Source organism: Mandrillus leucophaeus, unplaced genomic scaffold, assembly GCF_000951045.1.
Source record: "Mandrillus leucophaeus isolate KB7577 unplaced genomic scaffold, Mleu.le_1.0 Scaffold840, whole genome shotgun sequence".
Classification (NCBI taxonomy): Eukaryota; Metazoa; Chordata; class Mammalia; order Primates; family Cercopithecidae; genus Mandrillus; species Mandrillus leucophaeus.
Window position 1 is genome coordinate 354,799 of NW_012109142.1, and position 20,677 is coordinate 375,475.

Here is a 20,677-nt window from a genome sequence, read left to right on the forward strand (position 1 = left end):
AGGTAGGAGAGCACATTGGAAAGGTGACCGATGAGTGAGATTTGCCTTAAGAGCAGGTTTGAAACCCTCAGTTTCTCGGCAGGTGCTATGAGCTTTCCCAGAAGCACCAGAGAGGCTTGTCTAAAATTGAAGACTCCAGAACTCCTCCCCAAACCTACAAAATCAAACTCTCTGTAGACGGTACTGGGATCTGCATTTTTAACGTATTTCTCACATAATTCTCCTCCCTACTAAAGCTTAAGGAGAATATAAATGCTGAATCTAATTGAAGTCTCATAGATTTGCTGTAATATCTGTACAAATTATTAGATGTTCTGGTCATAGGAGTTCTGCAGCAAAATGTGAAACAATCCCTTATAAGCAGATATCATTAAGTGTCCTTTTTTGTTGTTTAGTTTTGAAACAGCAATACTGACAGTGGTTTCAATTATAATTAGAAAGTCAGAATATCTTACATACTACTGAAGAGCTATATAACCTGCATATCCAATTCTGTGATCCTTCTGGATAAATAGAATTGGGATAAACAACTTCTGAAGGTCCTTTTTAAGTCTTGTGATTTTATATTCTCACTTAAATTAATTTACAATTGTTTTAACTTTAAAGGTCAGGCTAAAAAAAATCTGGGCAAAAAAATATGTCTAAAGAATTGAAACCAAAGTCAAATATTAATAGAGAAGGCATTAAATTTTCAAAACACTAATCTGTTGTTTATAAAGAAAAAAAATAGTAAGATGTATCACTTGAGTTAAAATGTTAAAAAAGTCCAAAATTAACCTACTGAGTTTATCTAATATTTGGTCGAATAGCAAAAAGAAACAAAAAGGAAGTGAATTCATTAATGAGATTGATCTTCTCCAGTGACTGCTATGTTAGGAATGCACTTGAATTTGGGGAAAGGTGATTCAATATTTTTTCAGCATAAAATGTTTTCATAAAAAGGCAGATTTGTATCACATGTATCTGTCACATGTAATATGTAGATGCACATAGATATTTCATGACTTATTTTACAAGGTTGCAATCTTAACAACTGTGACCCCACATAATTATTGGGGCCTTTTTCAATTTTTCTTTCTTTTCAGTACAATGCCTCTTTTGTTCTTTTGTGTATCTGCAATGGTTGAGAAGGCAGTTGAAGAGTTTCAAGGGATATGAACGAAGAATACACACAACACCTTCCATAAAAGCTAACTGAGCACCTACTATATGGTGGGATTTATTCATGCCCTTTTTACATACTTCAGCACCTCTCATAAACACAGCCAATGCAACACTCAGCTCCATCTTCTACCAATGAGCGAACAGGAAGAAATGCCCAGAGAATCTCATTTATGCTGAGATACTCCTGGTGTCTGAGTCATCATTTACTTTTGGGGGAAAGGGGTGGAAATTGCACTTATAAACTACTTTGCACCTGCTAAATCATCTTATTTGGCAACTGCTCTCAGTGTTGCTGACATGCCCAAAGATGACTGAGTAATAAGGAAATATTTTTTCCTTCTTTTTTTGAAGTCTAAGCCCTCTTCATCAGTTGATCACTGCTCAAATAAAGTGAAATGATGGGAGGAACAGGCAAAGGGGGATCATTCTATTCATTTTCTCTCTCTCTCTCTCTCTCTCTTTCTCTCTCTCATTCTGGCAAGATGATCTATCATCCATCTGAAAGACATTCAGTCCCTGAAAACAAGATCTTAGATTCATCAAAGCTTGAGGAAGCCTGAGGATGTGTTGGAAGTTAGCCAATTAGGTGTGCCTGCAGGGTGTCCTGCTTACTTTTTCACTTTCTTTTATCCTTGGCTGTCTGGATTCTTTTATCCTTCCCTAAACAGCAGCCAATGAGCCTGAGGCAGTAAACAGGACCTGAAAAATACAGGTTAAATTGACTAAAGGACAACTCCTTTACATAGATAGCACATCACAGAATTTACCCTGATCCTGGCCGGTCAGTTTATAACTAAACAAACACTATTAAGCACAACCCCCAGGGGGAAAAAAATTGAGAATTGTTAGAGAAAATGTATGTCTCTATTAGGAAAAAATGAAAGATCCTCTAAAGGTATGTAACTGTCAGGTTATTTTTCTGTCTCCCTTCTTAGACCATGAGCTCCTTGGAGGCAAAATCATCATTTCATTTATCTCCCAAACTCTGGTAGTCACATGGCCTGGCACATGGTAAATATTCAAAAACTGTTCAAGGAATATATGGGAATAAATAAGTGCATGCAAGTATTTTTCTTATATTACTTTAAGTATCTCTTTTTAATGTTTGTGATCTTAGAGCCAAGAATGTCAACTTTCATTCTAGTTTATTCCTCAGTTAGACTATTGCAACTGTCCTCTACTTGAATGCCCAAAGGTTTCCTATCCTCAGTACTATATATTGCCACTGAGTTCAAGTTACTGTAATATTGCTTTAATTATGCTAATCCCCTACAGGGAAACCTTGCATAGTTCTTCATTCTTTGACAAATGAATTCACCCATAAATGAATTCGCCCATCCAGCCAAATTTCTTGTTGCAGTACCCTTCCACCATTCAACTAATGTTCTTCCAGACATAGATAGGCACTGATTGCATCCGTCTGCAAATATGTCTTTGGATATCTATTTCTCCATTGTTTTTCTCTTCTCAGAAGAGCTTCCTTCCCTCCATTTTATCATTGAAATGTTGGCTCAGGCACCAGTTCCCTTGTGACACCAGCCAAAAAATAATCTTTCCCTATCTGAAACCATAATTTGTTGGTAACCTTCCCATTATGTTTATAGCATACACTGTTAAAATTAATTATTAGGAATGCCTTGTCTAACCCACCAGGCCATAAGGGGAAGAGACTATGATGTGTCCATCTTTGTAGCATCCTTAGGCACCTCGTGTGATTTCTTGCACACGGTTTGCTCCAATATTTTTGCATGAGTGAACAAATAAAAAGGATTTTGCAGAGTCTCAAAATTTTGGATTTTCTACTTTTTCATTCATCCCCCAGTGGGCATTGCATATATTTTGTTTTTAAGTATGGTAGAGACAACAATAAGAAGAAATGGGTATAAAAGAAAACCAACAGAACTGTCATCTAAATATGAGGATTGAGGGAAAATGAGGACTCAAAAATAAGTAGAAGAAAGAAGTCATATTATTAATCAAAAATACAATTTAAGAAAACTGGCAATTTGAAGGGAATTGGTGATTTTATTTCAGGACTTCAGTAAGCATTTCTTGAGGGCTATTAGCAACAGGAAGCAGTTCTAAATTCTGCTTTTAGACACAGTGCATATTCCCCTGGGCACACAAAATGACAACAATTAAATGCACAATACACTTGTTGAGAGGAAAATTCTCTATCTTTTCCACTCTCACTGCAAATTGTCAGAAGTTTTGACAGGTATGTCACTAAAAAAAATTTTAAACAACCATTTCTGTTTAAGAAGGAAAGCCTCTCATAGGATAATGGGAACTTACTACTTTTATCAATAAGTTTCAAAATCTTAATTCCATCAGTCTGAACTGCAGAGGCAAAAGTCATGCTAAGCACTCATATCTAAGCCCCCTCTGTGATGCGGAGAAAGCAGGGAAATTAAAGGAAATGTGATCTCTTGTGAAAAAGACAGGAGCATTTTTGCCCTCAACTTAGAGCTGCTCTAGAAAGTGTACAGACTCCAAGCAATGTGAACAATATTCTTATACACATCTGGCTTTACCCATTTTATTTCTTGGGCAATAAAGATTCACCCAGTACCTATTACTAGCAAAGAGCTATGCTACACGTCAGTGTTCTTTAGAACTTAAATATACTTTAAGTTTTCATCGGTAAAATCACATCTTATAGTTATTAATGTCATTTGATTTAAAGGGGATCTACTCTGAATCCATTTATAGATAAATAGCCCTTTTGTATTTATTCCCTTATGCCTCCATGTATATGTCTCTCTCCTTTTTAACTTAATTTTTCACCTAATACAATGCTATGGAAAAGGCATTGTGAAGAGGATTTTATTTATCAAATATATGAAAATGTTAGAAAATTGAAATTGTTTTTATCCTAGAAACTGACTGTGAATCAATAAAAATGAAAATCTATTTCCATTTAAATGGAAATTTAAAGACAGGGCTAGAGGAAAAATATTTCTATACCTTCACATCATGATATATTATATCAGGTATCATGATTTGTAACCTTTGAAATCTTTTGTAACAATGTAAAAATTACAATTGTCAAAAATAGAGACCTTTATAACCTACTCAACAAGCAAGAGAATTTTCAATATTGAATTACTCAGAATTCTAAAACAAACATTTATTAGCAAGGGATATCAGTTGTATTAAACACCAAAGAAAAAATTTAGTATATTTTCTTTACTTGTACCAATTATTGTTTGCAGACTTATTTCTAAGTGAAATAAAATAAGTGTACATTGCAGTAATAATTAACAACTGTACAACAGTTATAAATTGTATACAGTGGTACCAGGAGTTATTATTAAGAAGTACTAGTGATACCAATTATTTTCCTAGCAACCAGCTTCATTTTCAAAGCTGTGGCTTTCGTGACTCTTTGTAGGCTGTAAGAAAATCTCTGGATATATAAATCGGTTTTCAAACTATAAACACGACTGAACCAAACACCACCAGAAGTCCAAAATATTCTTTATTTGTGAGTTTCTAAAAGCTGTGAAGGATGTTTATCAATCCAATTGATTTAGCAAACATTTATTTAACATCTATTATGTCCAAGCACGACGCTAAAATATAGTTTCCATTTTCAAAGAGCTTACTATTCAGTGTGATAAGTATAGACTAATGAGATAGTGACGGTGGTCATATTTGAACAATGAGCTTTTGGCCCACTGGGAATATCTATACAACAGAGCACTATAATTAAAAGCATCAACTCTGTACTCAGTTATAAGGAGTTCAAAAGCTGATTCTTACTCTTACTATCCGTGGGACCTAGGCAACGCACTTAATCTCTCTGGTATACTGAGTTTCTTCATCCAAAAGATAAAGATTTAAGAACACCTTTCTTGTAGGGTTGTTTTGATGATGAAGCATTTCCTGGCACAAAGTAATTGCTCTGTAAACAATTGTTGTTCCGGTTGTGGTTTTTATTGTTGTTAGTACTGTGGGTATTAGTATTATAGAAGTAGTGCTGGACTCTGAAGAAGTTATGAGATTTTACCTAACCAAAAGAAAGGGAAGTGTATCTCAGGTAAAAGAAACTGTACATGAAAAGAGGTTTGAAAAGTATATATATTCAAAAAAAGTAATTTTGTATTCTCATATTGAGTACCAATTAGGCCAGTGGCCAGAGAAGAGGTGAAAGATAAGATAAAATTAAAATGGTTATACTGTCCATCTTATACAAATTTGGGATGTTTTAGTTATTAGCTATTAGACTAGGTAAACATTGGTGCCTAAAATAGTTACTGAACTCAAATACAAGCAACAGAAAGTTTATTGGGAGGAAAAAAAAAGCACATTGTAAAGTCAATTCTTCAAGGTATGAATCATACGCACTTGAAAGAAGTCTTCCTCTCTCTCTCTCACAAACACACACCCACACCCACACACACACCACACAGAGAGAGAGAGAGGGAAAGGGAGAGGGAGAGAGAGAGAGAGGGAGAGGAAGAGAGAGAATATCCTGTACATCAAATGGGAACCTCTAAATTAAGAACTACTTCCATTAATTGGCAGCAGATGGGGAGAATTCCTTTTGAAATCATTAAAATCGGTTCTAGTCTCATCATTTCCCCTTTTTAGAAATGTTATTGCTATTTACAAAAGGTAAAAAATGAAAACAAAATCATTTCTGTCTGATAGAACTCTGTAGACAGAAGTATTAATACATATTCATTTGAAAAATTAACAGCTCAAAAAAATATTGTGCCAATATACTTCATTTTCAAAACAAAACTTCTACTCTATGATAATGCTCTGAAAAGTATAGCAATCAAAAAGACTATATTGAAGTCATTAGGTAGCTCTACCTCTTTTCAAAATTGATGTACCCTAAATGGACCTGGGGTACATCAAACAAAATAAACTCTGTTTAAAGACAAAGAACAAAATATATTCGGGATAGGAGGTCTCTGAGCTAAGTAACAAAAACAAGAAACCAAACACTCCCCAGTGTGTGAATCCTCACAAATTAAGAGAAGGGAGGAACATCCATGTATCCAGCGTCATTACTTACAGATGTTTCAACCAGATGTCCACCATCTTCGGAAAAAAGTCAGACTTAAGCTGGACTTCTGGCTGTGTTAGGTGAGCTCACACAAATCATCTAGTATCTTTGGGCATTGTCTTCCAATTTCAGACTAACTGCAACTGCATCATCTAGAATGCTTATTTAAAAACGAAGATTAATGGGCTCCATTCCACTTTTACAGATTTACAATAACAGCATAAGAGCCCCCATAAATCTGAATTTATTACAAACTTTCTTTGATAATTCTCATGGCCCTGCACGAGCTGCCTGTTCCCTTCAACTCTCAATCCCGTAATCATCTGTCTCCAACCTCATCTTTTCCAGCTTTCCCCACTGTTGTCTCAATGGCAGCCACTCTAGCCTCCTTGCTATTTCTCCAACATTATGAATATGCTTCTGCCTGAGAGCCTTTGGATCTGCAGTTCCCTGAGGCTTGAATGTTATTTCTCAGGATATCCGTGCGAGTCACTCCCTCATCTACTTTGCTCAGCTAACAACTTCCCACGAGGGCTTCTCAGTGAGGTGTTCCCTGTCCACCCTATTTAAAATTGTAATCTGCCCCAGGACTGCCTTTTCTCCACCCTTGTTATTTTCCTCCATAGGAAGTCACTAACTCCATCCGAGTTATTATCTCCATACAAGTTCCCACACCTGCAAATCTTACTAATCCTTCAAAACTCTCCAGGACTTTACCATTCCTCCAGACCCATCCCAAAAATGGTGGCTCCCAACATTCTCTCCCTTTTCTGAAATCGACCAGACTTGATTATGTAGGATGTCATTTATTACTGACACTTAGTTATTTTACATGGTTACTTTAGGCAATCATGTTTTCACCTGTCTTTTTTTCCTCCTCAACAAAGCTATAAACCTCTTGAAAGCAAGTGCTATCATATGACTTTTGTGTATATTCCTTGTTGGCACTCAACGTAGTGCTAAACAGATAACATGGTTTGGTTTCAATAAATACTTTAGCAATGTTGATAATACTAGTTGACATTTGCAGAATTATTACCAAGTGCCAGAAACAGTAACCCAGTAAATAATGTGACATTATCATCATTTTACAGCTGAGAGTTGATAGCTCACCCAAAATCTTGCAGCCTGTAAGAGAGGAAGTGTAGGATTTAAACCAAGTCCTGTTGAACTCCACTGTCCACATTCTACTATTTCTCTATCGTTGTTTCCAAATTAATACCTTCTATTTATTAAGCACTTACTATGAGCCAGGCACAATGCCAAACACTTTACATATGGTATCTCAGTTTACTCCAGAACAACACTGTGGGGTGGATGTTACCAAACTTACTTTACAAATGAGAAATGTGTCGCTCAGAATGGTTAAGTATCTTGGATAAAAACCTACATCTAGTGAGTGACCATATCAGAGTATTAACTAGTCAACTCAGCCAAAACAATCACACTTATTTGCAGATGCCACTTCACAATTCCGACCTACATAGAACTATTGGAATAAACTACTATACCCTGAATTCTCTGAGTTTTATTAGGGCAAATATACCTCTTACCAGTGAGTTTGTGGTCCCAGAAATTGTGTCAGTCTGTAGTCTGTTCTTTGCTTTTAGTCTCCCATCAAGGACTGGTATTTAACTTCTATTAAATACATCGGGGTAAAAGTGAGTCAGCACATCAGCGATAGCCACAGAGGGGATTTTTCATAATCTCATTTAGTATGGACAGGTTTAATTTTAAGCTAGCATAAGTATGTTTTCTTCTTTTATTTGTATGTTTATGGGAATAACGTGTGTGTGTGTCTGTGTGTGTGTGTGTGTGTGAGAAAGAGAGACAGAGAGGGCGAGGGAGGGAGGGAAACACCTATTCCTTGATGCCTTAATTCTCCAGAGTTTGAAAAAATATGACAACTGGACCTCTCAAAACCCATGGCTTACCAGCAGTGCCCAAGAAGCACCCCCAAATGCTACCGCTAACCTCTGAGAAACTCTATGAAGCCTGCCTCTGAATGATTGAAGGATTTGGGCACAAAATTCTACTTCCGTGCTTAAGAAACTAGAAGCCAGTCTTCAAAAGGAGAAGCCTTTGAGAATGGAAACATTTTTAAGAAAGAAAGGAAGATTTACTTGGCAGAGAACAATGACTCCAAGAAGGAGAGAGACCAGGAAGCCTAAATCACACTCTCAAGCATGAGGCTCAATTACACGGCTGTTATTCAAACCGATGGCGACTCTTCCAGGGAATGGATTAGTAAAATGGTAGCTCATTTTTCAATGCTGTCCACAGCCAAGTTATGTTGTTGATTATGTTTATTTCTTTAAGAATGACTTCAGCACAGCACCTTAATCATTATCAAATCACCCCTGTGATAATGTCACAGAAACGTGAGTATGGCTGATGGATTTAGACAGGGCTGCAAAGATCTTTGAGCCTCTTTCTCTGTCCTGCTCTTCCTCACACCCGCCCTCCCCTGCCACCTGCCCGAGCATGAGAGCGCAGGGCTGAAAGCATAAGGCTTTCTGAGCCTTGAGATCCTCTGAAGATTTATCCCAGCTCAAGAATAAAGCAGTTATGAAAGACCTCTTGAATTCGAGAAAATACTTCATTTTTAGTATTCAAATTACAAGTATGCATGACGGGTTTTCAGATCCAATTCTGAAGAATCAGATAGAGTTATTTAAAATTATAACTAAAAACACAAATACAGTGTGGAACTGAGAGAAGAGACGTGGTAGAATAAGAGAAGATAAGCACTTCTAAGAAGTGGGAAGATTGGGGAAAGGAAAGGAGAAACACAAAAACTAGTTATTTTTGCTGTTAGAGGACACATTTTGTATTTTATGTTGTTCACTCCTGCCATCTAGTGGTTATTATGTAGTAATGCTAAAGCCAGCTCTGAAGTCACCAAACTTAAGATACATCAGTCGCCTGAGTGTTTACCTCCGCGACAAGTCCCCTGCGTTCCTCTCTGGTATGAACATAATTGTGGATGTTCAACATCTGTTCATGTCCATAGCATTTCAATAAGAAGCCACAGCTGCTAACCTGGAATGAATGTGAAAAGTTCCAAGATATCCCCCCTCACTCACTCAGTATCCCACTTTGGGCAAGTCGTCTCCACGCAAAAAAAAAAAAAAAAAAAAACACTGTTCCATTCTGAAATTCCAGCATTGTAACAAGTTTCTTTTTTTCTAAATATTGGATGACCCAATATAACTGTTTCTTGCAAGATACTCTTAAAGAGTTAAATATACTAATGAAATAGAACTGTAGTCTCTAAATAGTGATCCAATCATCAAAAACATCCCCTGTCTTTTTAAAAAGCTTAATATAAAGAGAAAATTCAAATGTGTATTATGTAGTCTCTAGATTTAATGTTGTAAGTTGCTTTTAGAGGAATATGGTTCAAAACTTTTTTCCCAAACGCAAGCCTTTTCCATTTCTCTGATTATCGGTATGGGGTACGAGGTTCCATTGCAAACTCAGCGGCTCAGGCTTGGATGCTGTGCTGGGGGTTCCCAGTAGCACTGTAAAAAAAGGTAGTGCACTGCCAAGTGGCTAAAGAGGTCAAGAACAAAGCCGGCTGTGAGATAAGAAAGTTTTTTAAGATTTGGAAACCTGCCGTGAGAGGTCTGATCTTGGCAATCATAATATCAAAGGCAGTGGTTCTACATTTTTTAAGGTGGAAAAAAACACAAGGGAAGATCTGTCTGAGAAGTAATGAGCTGCAAGCATGACTGGCTTTCTGGAAGAGAGTTTCGCAATAGCATAAAACATTCCCAGGTCTAGATGTGTGGATGACAAGCACAGAGATGGAAAGTGGCAGGCTGAAACAGAGACGCTCAAGGCGTATTTTTAAAAAGATAATTTGGAGGTGAGGGGATGTTTGACCCACACTTTCAAAAAAAACAAAGAAATTTTTTTAAATATAGCTCTTTTTTTTCCAGTAACGAGGAAATTATTACTGATCCATTGTCTTTCTGGAGTCTCTGTGTAGGTAGGGAGAAAAATCTGGTATATATAAGGAAGCAATCTTGGCGCATGTACATGACTATCCAGATCTCCACCGGGGCTGTCTTCACTAGCGCTAGGCTGGGCGTTGTGACACTTGGTCCCTTTCATGTGCTCCTTACTTCCTGCTCCTCCGCCTGGAACTCACTGTGTCCAGCCATCCTGGCCTTCTCTGTCTCCGTTCTTTCTCATTCCTACCTCAGGACCTTTGTGCTAGTGATTATCTTCCACCCGCACATTATTCTCCCTCCTCACTTTAGCAGTCAGGTCTCAAATATCACCTCCTTTAAAACGTTTTCTCTGCTATCCTCTCTAATGTTGCACCCCACCCAACACCCTAGTTTCTTTCTATCAAATAAACTTTAATTTTTTTCACAAAGATAATTTTTCTGTTCTTATCTTGATTGTTTTTGTTTAATTGTTGATCTTCTGTCTTTCTCCTCTAGAATCTAAGCTCCCTATGAGCAAAGTCTTTCATATCTCGTTTATTGCTTACATCAATCAGGGCCCCAACAGGAAACAGATGAATGATTAGGAGATGCTTAGTAAGGGACTGTTTAGGAGGCCACTGTTGCATGGCTCCTGTCGGCAGTGCAATATTTCGGTGCCACTGGTAGGCCTGAAGACCAAGGTAGGTGCATTACCAGGACACCTAACAAGAAAAGAGACCTGCAGTGGAGAGACACAATCAGTCTGTGGTCCCCCTCCAAAGAGAGCTGGGAAAATCGATATCTCAACTTCCTTCCCCTTCATCTCTCAGATTGCCCGCTGAGGCTTATACTTCTGTGGTCTTATGCTTAATAGTTATGTGTATAATCCATGAATAGCATACGGACTAGAAATTCAAAACTGAATGACCTTTGGCTTTAGAAAAAACAAGTGATTTTCCCTGAAGATTGCTTTCAGCCACCAGCAAACTAAAGAGACCCACTTCTGCTTCTCAGCAAGGCAGGAAGGAGACAGACTAACCGGTATGCCAAGGACAAATGTTTAGTCGTGAAGTGCATTACAGAGATAATGGAAAGCTTTTAGAGATATCAGATTGTGAGACTTCAAAATTGGAAGAAGTACATACATTAGAGAGTAGTATAGGCAGTTCATTAATACTTTATAAGCCTTTACAGAAGGCTCCACAGTTCACAGAGAGCTCCACATATCCTATCTCATTCAAGTCTCAAAGTCTTCAGACAGATAGCAAGTAATGTCTTCATTTTAGAGACAAGGAAAATTTGCCTTAGCAAATGAAGTGTATTGCCCAAGGTCATACAGCTATCAGGGGCAGAACACAAATTCAGAGAAAGGGAAAAGAATCTTTTGGGGAAAAAAATCCTCTAAAAGGTGTGGGAGATGAGTCTGAGGGAATTTGATGAACTAATCTGATAAATAATTTTGATAAATTATTACTCTATTGCAACAATTGCCTGTTTCTGTGGGAGCCTTTGCCCCAAGTGTACTAGTAGGTGAAATAAAAATGAAATAACAAGACAACATAACAGAAGAAAAAGTCAAGGATCTGCATAATCCATCTGAATAATACACAGCCTAGGGAGATGACATGTAAATGATCAAAGCACCTCTAAAACTATTGCTCTTCTTCCTACCACCTAAATCTTAGCCTGGGAAGAGAAAGTAAGGTACAAAAAAGGCAATTCCAAATGACAGCAATTCCCATGAAATATGAAGAAAACAGAGCTTTCACTTCTCAAATATTAAATCTCTCCAGATAGTGGAATTCTGAACTAGCAGGAGTTGAGTGATGAAACGGACTGCTAATTTTTAACTTCTTGTATTCATTCACCTTCTGTTAACATATTTAATCTCTTTACTCATTATTTTACCCTAAAATCAGAATGTTAGTTTTCACGTGCTACTTGTAGAAGAAATGTAAGATATTCTTACTAGGAATAAAAGTGGTTAGCCTTTATAGAAGAGTTTCACCTCTCCTGCCTGCCTCTTGGCAGACATAATAAAGCCAAGGTAAAGTCAGTGCCAGAAAACCTTAACGAGATGGGAGACAAGAATGAAATGTTATCAGAGGTACGGTATTCCTGGAGATTTTTAAAGCAATGGCAATGAGCCATGTTCTTAGCTACTATTAAAGATGGTCTTTAGAGGTACCTCAGTCAGTTTCAGACGTCTTGCAGCAGACCTCCAGGGCCAGATTTAGATTTTAGTGCACCAGGCTTGTGGGTAAACACTTAAATGTTTTGTTTTTGTTTTTCATTGTTTTTTGTTGTTATTTGTTTGTTTGTTTTTTGAGACTTAGTCTCGCTCCATCGCCCAGGCTGGAGTGCAATGGTGCGATCTCAGCTCACTGCAACCTCGACCTCCTGGGTTCAAGCAATTCTCCTGCCTCAGCCTCCTTTGTAGCTGGGATTACAGGGTGCCCGCTACGATGCTCGGCTAATTTTTGTATTTTCAGTAGAAATCAGGTTTTGCCATGTTGGCCAGGCTGGTCTCAAACTCCTGACCTCAGGTGATCCACTCACCTCGGCATCCTAAAGTGCTGGGATTACAGGTGCGAGCCACTGCACCCGGCCAAGACACTTAAATGTTCAGCCATCAGTAAAAACCATTTATGTGGCTAATACTGAATAATGAAAAAATGATGGTACAATTGCAGTTTTGTTACGTCGATGTATTGCATGGTGGTGAAGTCCCGGCTTTTAGTGTGCGCATCACCCAAACAGTGAACATTGTACCCAATAGATACTTCTTCAACCCTCAACTTTCTCCTACCCTTCCCCTTTCTGGAATCTCCAGTGTCTAACATTCCCCTCTGTTTTTCAATGTGTTCTCATTGTTTAGCTCCCATTTATAAGTGAGAATGCACCATATTTGACTTTCCAAAACAGTGTTATTAAAATGCAGTTTTTAAAGTTGGGGGTTGAATCCTTAAGGACATCGTTTAAAATCTACTTTTCAAAGGATCCAATGAAAGTATTTCCCCATGAGTAATGCAGCCACTAATCTGCATTATTCAATATGCTCTATCGCAATTAATCCAAAATTCTTCAGCAATGGAATAGAACAACCGGAAGAAGAATCCTCTCACTTTATTATTCACAAGCTGTGTTCTGTAGTTGTTATTCATAAACAACTTTCTTCTGAGACCAAAAACAATTAAGTGGACAGAAACTTAATTCTGTAGCACATGCAAGAGAATTAAATAGTCTACCTCATGAGTAAGCAAAACCCTATACTGGCTTGGCTGCTCTAAAAATGGGATTTGGAGTTGAGCGAAGTTTGGTGTTAAAAACCTTCTCTACCAGTTACCAGCGATGTGGTTTTGAAAGCTTACTTATTAGTCACCCCCTCAGCCTCAGTTTCCGCACCTGTAAAAAGAGGATAATCATAGTACTTGATTCACTGGGTGACTGAGAGAAGAGAATGAGAGAACATGTGTAAAATGTGTAGTTCAGCGTCTGGCATATCATAGGCCCTCAGAGCACATAAGCTGGGTACTGCTGTCTGCACACTTGGAATAGGAAGCCACGCTTCCGCCTTGTGGCTTCTCTAGGACTACAACAAGCAGCCTCATCGTTTCACTCGCAATGCTTTGTTCCCTCTTCTCTCTCACCATTTGCTCTTCCATATCATTGCTTATATCCTACTTTCTCCAAGAGTCTTAAGGTGGAGGGCTACAGGTACCTGGAAGACTCATCTTCCGCTAACCCTGTGTAACCTTTGGAGCTTTGCAAATAGGAGCATAAGGGCAAAAGTCGTAAACACGTAGAGCCCTAGAGCAGGAATGTGGAAGAAAGACTGAAGCTTCAATAAAACATGAAACCACCAAATTGAGCAGAACACCACGCTCTTACTTCCTAAGGAAGTCCTTCATCGCACCTATAGCTTTTGTTATTCAAGTTGTTCCAGCAACTCAACACTATGATTGTTTGTGTGCCTATTTGATGTTCATTCTTATATTTTCATTGGTTTTTGCCATTCCTCTCTCATTCAACTATAACACTTTTAAGCCAGTGTATATTATTTTAACAACAACAACAACAAAAAAAAAACTAGTGGCCTAAAATAATTGATATGCTTCTGCTATGTTCTGCCAAATTCTGCCAAATTCTCACTTCCCCTACTCGAATAATTATCACCTTGTATTGTTATTGAGTAAGTTATCCATCTGTCTGCCTCTCCATCTTTCAAAGGCCCCCTTCGTCTAGTGTATATGATCCGTATCCACTCCTGAGTCACTGTGCCTTATAGCTCTCCTTTACCTACTGCCAGAGCCATATTCACCACTTCAGGGGCTGGTTCCTCAGACTAGCTTTTTCCCTCCTCCCCCTCTTCCTCCTTCTCTTTCTTCCTTTCTTCCCCCAAGCATTATCAATTCAAGGCAGTAGAATGCGGCAAAAGAGTTCTAAAAGTTTAGGAAAAGATACCCAGAGTACACTCTGGGGAGTGGAATGCACATCGGCAGACCTGGAAGAAAGCCACGTGTCACTGCTGTGCTTAGGGCACAATCTGAATCCTCAGATTGCTTGGTCCTGGAGAGGCTGTTTGGTAGAGCACAGAGCATGCTTCCTGTGGACAGACTGCTTGACATCTTTCTCCTTACCAGCCTGACTAGTCAATGGGGCAACTTTAGAAAAGATGCTTAACTTCAGTGCACTTTCTCAACTACCTGGTCTCTACAGTGATAGAGACATTAGACAGCTTTTATAAATGCTTTATTGTGCATAAACCCTGGCTCCAATAATCACTAGAGAAGTATTTGCTATTATTATTGCCTGGACCTTCCCAAGCTATCTGCTGCTTACTTCTTCAGCCCCTCCTCTTGCTACTTCTCTTTTGTACTCTATGCTATAGCCATGAAGAGCAATTTGAGGTCACCCTAAATGTACCCAAGATTTATCTCGCCCTTGACTCATTGCTTAGACTGTTCCCTCTGTAAAAAAGATATTTGCTCTCCCTGTTCCCTTCACTTAGGTCGTAGTCATTCTCAGGTCTCAACTTCCAAATTACATCTTACATCTTAAAAAAAAAAAAAAAAAAAAAGCCTTCCTAGATCCTCCAAGCCAGAGTCCCTTCTATGTGCTCACATATCATGATGCACTTAACATGCATAATGCATAGTTACTTACAAGTGACTTCTTTTCTTTTCTGTATTTGTCTTGGTCATACCAGACTGCAAATTCTTTGAAAGCAGGAAGCATCTATCATGATTCTCTTCCTAGTACCAGCACAATGATAGCACTTACTAGATGCTCCGTAAATACGTTTTCAATACAAGTTGAAAGCAAAGAAATTAAACAACATGAGAGCAAATTTTACCACTTATTCATACTTTTCATATTGGACACAAAGGTTTATAAAACTCTAGTAGTTCAAGCCTTCATATTTTAAATTGTAACATCTTCAAAAGGGAGTTATATGATCATTATTTCTGAACATGGTGTCAGCTTGGTAAATAGAATAAAAACAAATTTTCCCAGATAAGCAAAAAGCTCTGCACTTCTTTCAGCTATGTACAAGGGATATAGGGCAGACTGGCTCAGGCATCCCTTCCAGGTGGGATTTGAGATAGCAGAAAGGGACAAAAATGATATATTTTTTAGAGCACCTCATGCCACTTGGAGATTTATAAATGTTTCTCAATGATGCTAATGATAGTGATGATGAAAATTCTAAAACAGTGAAAATAATGTTTAGTAGAATAAAGGTCCTAGATGTTCCCATTGGTTATAAATTGAGATTTGATAGAAAGATGAAGAAGGAAAATCAAAAATTGAATCCTCTCCTACCTTCTGAAGACTTTATATTACATTAATAATTAATGCTTTAATGTTTGATCTTCTTTAAAATGTTTATAATTCTCTGCAATTGAGAGAGAGAGAAATATAAATCTCTCAAACACACATCTCTCTACTTTTTTTATTTTTATAGATTTAGGGAGTGCAAGTACAGTTTTATTACATAAACATATTATGTAGTGGTAAACGCTGGGTTTTTAGTGTAACCATCACCAAAATAGTATACATTGTACCCAATAGATAGTTTCTTATTCCTCACACCCCTCCCACCTTCCTACCTTCTGGAGTCTCCATGTGTATTATTTCACTCTTTAAGTCCATATGAACCCATTTTTTATCTCCCACTTATGAGAATAGGTGATATTTTACTTTCTGTTTCTGAGTTATTTCAGTTAAAATAATGGTCTCCAGTTCCATCCAAGTTTCTGCAAAATACATGATTTCATACTTTTCCTGCCTAAGTAGTATTTCATGGGATATATATATATATACACACATACACACACACACACACACACACACACATATACACATACACATGGTGGTATATGTGATTATATATATACCACAGTTTCTTTAATTATCCATCAATTATCCATCGATGAACACTTAGGGTGATTCCATGACTGCTATAGTGCATAGCGTTGCTATAAACCTGCAAGTTCAGGTATCATTTGATATAATAATTTATTTTCTTTTGGGTAGATACCCAGTAGCGAGGTTGCTGGATCAAATCGTTTCTTTGAGACATCTCCATACTGTTTTCCATTTACATACCACTAACAGCATATAGGCATTCCCTATTTTCTGCATCATTGCCAATAGCTGTTGGTTCTTGACTTTTTAAGAATAGCCATTCTGACTGGTGTGAAATGGTATCTCATTGTGGTTTTGATTTGCATTTATCTGATGATTAGTGATGTTGAGCATTTTTTCACGTTTGTTGGCCACTTGTATGTCTTCTTTTGAAAAATGTCTGTTCATGCCCTTTGCTCACTTTTTAATGGGATTATTTGGCTTCTTTCTTGTTGAATTTCTTGAATTCTTGGTAGATTCTAGATGTTAGTCTTTTCTCAGATGTATAGTTTGCAAATATTTTCTCCCATTCTGTAGGTTGTCTGTTTACTCTCTTGATTGCTTCTTGTGCTGTGCAGAAGCTTTTTAGTTTAATTAAATCCCATTTGTCTATTTTTGGTTTTGTTACATTTGCTTTTGATGTCTTAGTCATAAATTCTTTGCCTATGCTACTCTCCAGAAGAGTTTTTCTTAGGTTTTCTCCTAGAATTTTTATAGATTAAAGTCTCGTGTTTAAGTCTTTAATCCATCTTGAAATAATTTTTGTATATGGTGAGAGATAGGGATCCAGTTTCATTATTCTGCATACAGTTACAGTTTTCCCAGCACCCTTTATTGAATAGGGTATCCTTTCTCAGTGTATATTTTTTGTCAACTTTGTTGGCGACAAGTTGGTTACAGGTATATAGCCTTTCTGGATTCTCTATCCTGTTCCATTTGTTTATGTTTCTATTTTTATACCAGTACCAGGCTGATTTGGTTACTATAGCCTTGTAGTATAATTTGAAGTCAAGTAATGGGATGCCTCCAGCTTTGTCTTTTTGCTTAGGATTGCTTTGACTATTTGGGCTTCTTTTTTTTTTTTTTTTTTAATTCCATATGAATTGTTAGATTGTTTTTTCTAATTCTGTGATAAATGATGTTGGTATTTTGATAGGGATTACATTGAATCTATAGATTACTTTGGGCAGTATGGTCTTTTCAATGACATTGATTCTTCCAATATACAAGCATGGGATATTTCTTCATTTGTTTGTGTCACCTGTGATTTCTTTCATCAGCATTTTGTAGTTCTCCTTGTAGAGATCTTTCACCTCCTTGGTTAAATGTATTCCTAGGTACTTTATTTTTATTTGTAGTAGCTATTGTAAATGGGATTCAGTTTTTGATTTTGTTCTCAGCTTCATTGCTATTGGTGTATAGAAATGTTACTAACTTTTGTACATTGATTTTTGTATCCTAAGACTATACTGAAGTCATTTATCAAATCTAGGAGTCTATTGCTGGAGTTTTTAACATTTTCTTGGTATAAGATTATATAATCAGCAGACAGAGATAATTTGACATCCTCTTTTCCAATCTGGATGCTTTTTATCTCTTTCTCTTGCCTGATTGCTCTAGCTAGGACTTTCAGCATTATCTGGAATGGAATGGTAGTGGTAAAAGTGGGCATGGTTGTTTTGTTCTAGTTCCTAGGGGAAATGATTTCAACTTTTCCCCATTCAGTACAATGTCAGCTGTGGGTTTGTCTCATATGACTTTTATTATTTTGAGGTATGTTAGGTTTATGCTTAGTTTGTTGAGGGTTTTTATCATGAAGTGATGCTTAACTATATCAAATTCTTTTTCTGCATATATGGATATGATCATATGTTTTTTGCTTTTATTTCTGTTTATGTGGTAAATAACATTTATTGATTTGCATATATTGAACCATTCTTATATTCTTAAAATAAAACCCACCCGATTGTGGTGTATTATCTTTTTTGTATGCTGGTTGATTCAGTTTGCTAGTATTTTGTTGATTTTTGCATCTGCATTCATAAGAGATATCAACTTCTGATTTTCTTGTGTACATCTGTGTGTGTGTGTGTGTGTGTGTGTGTGTGTCTGTGTGTGTGCGCGGCTGTGTCCTTGACTGACTTTGGAATTAGGGTGATACTGACTTTGTAGAATGAGTTAGGGAGGATTCCCTCTGTCTCAGTTTTTTGCCTTGGTTTTTCAGTATGATTGGTTCCAGTTCTTCCTTACACATCTGGTAGAATTCAGCTGTGAACCTATCTGGTCGTGGGCTTTCTTTTGTTGGCGGAGATGGAGCTTTTATACAGATTCAATCTCGCTACCCATTATTGGTCTGTTCAGAATTTCAATTTCTTCCTAGTTCAATCTAGGGAGGTTGTATGTTTCTAAGAATTTATCCATTTCCTCTAGACTTTCTAGCTTGAGTGTAGAGATGTTCATAGTAGTCTCTAGTGTATCTGGGTGATTTTCTGTATTTCTGTGTTAGCAGTTGGAATATTTCCCTTTTCATTTCTGATTGTGCTTATTTGAATCTTCTCTTTTTTTCTTGGTTAATCTAGCTAGGGGGTCTATCAATTTTGTTTATGTTTTCAATGAGTCAACTTTTTGTTTCATTGATTCTTTGTATTTTTTGTGTCAATTTCACTTAGTTCTCATCTGGTCTTCGTTATTTCTCTTCTCCTGGAGTTTTAAGCTTGATTTGTTCTTGTTTTTCTAATTCCTTGAGGTATGACATTAGGCTATTAATTTGTGATCTTTCTATATTCTTGATATAGGCATTTAACACTATAAACTTTCTTCTTAGCACTGCTTTTGCTGTATGTCAGAAATTTTGGTGTGCTGTCTCTTTATATTCATTCATTTCAAAAACCTTTCTGATTTCCATCTTAATTTCATCATTGACCCAGAGGTTATTTAGGAGCATGTTGTTTAATTTCCAGGTATTTTCATAGTTTTGAGAGTTCCCCCTTGGTATTGATTTCTAATTATATTTTACTGTGATCCAAAAAATACTTCATCTCATTTTAATTTTTTAAATTTTATTGAGACTTGATTTGTGGCCTAATAGATGGCCTATTTTGCAAAATAGTTCAAGCACTGATGAAAATAATGTATATTCTTCAGTTTTGGATACAATCTTCCATAAATATCTGTTATGTCCATTTGGTCTAGAATCCAATTGAAGTCTAGTGTTTCCTTGTTGGCTGTCTACATCGATAATCTGTTTAGTGCTGTCCCTGAGGTGTTGACGTCCCTTGCTATTATTGTGTTGCCATCTATCTCTTTTCTTAGGTCCAGAGTATTTGCTTAATGAATCTGGGCGCTCTGGTGTTGGGTACATACATATTTAGGATTGTTATATCTTCTTGTTGATTCTATCCCTTTAACTTTATGTAATGACTGTTCTTTCTTACTGTTGTTAAGTTAAAGTCTGTTTTATCTGGTATCAGTGTAGTAACACCTGTTCATTTTTTGTTTCTGTTCATGTAGAACATCTTTTTCCACCTCTTTACCTTGATTGACTCTGTCATAACCAGTTAGGTGTGTTCCTTCTAAGCAGCGTATGGTTGGATCTTGTTTTTTATTCATTTTGCAAATCTATATCTTTTAAGTGGAGTATTTAATCCATTTACATTTAGGGTTAATATTAATATATGAGGTTTCGTTTTTGTCATAATATTTATAGTTACCTAGTTGCTTTTTCCTGTCAGTTGTGTAATTGTTTTATAATACCTTTGAGTTATATACTTTTGTATACTTTCATGATGGTGAGTATTGACCTTTCATTTTCATGTTTAGAATTTCTTTGAGCATTTTTGTAGGGCTAGTTTAGTGGTGACAAACTCCCTCAGAGTTTTCTTGTCTGGGAAATAAATTATTTCTCCTTCATTTATGAAACTTGGTTTAGTAGGATGCAAAATTCTCAGCTCAGTTTTTTTTTTTTTTTTTCAAGACTAAAAGTAGGATTCCAATTTCTTCTGGCCTGTAGAGTTTTTACTGGGAAGTCCACAGTGAGTCTGACAGGATTTCATTTACAGGTGATTGGATGCTTTTCTTCTGATGCTTTTAGGATGTTTTCCCTCACATTCACTTTAGATAGTCTGGTGTCTATATGTCCTGGTGA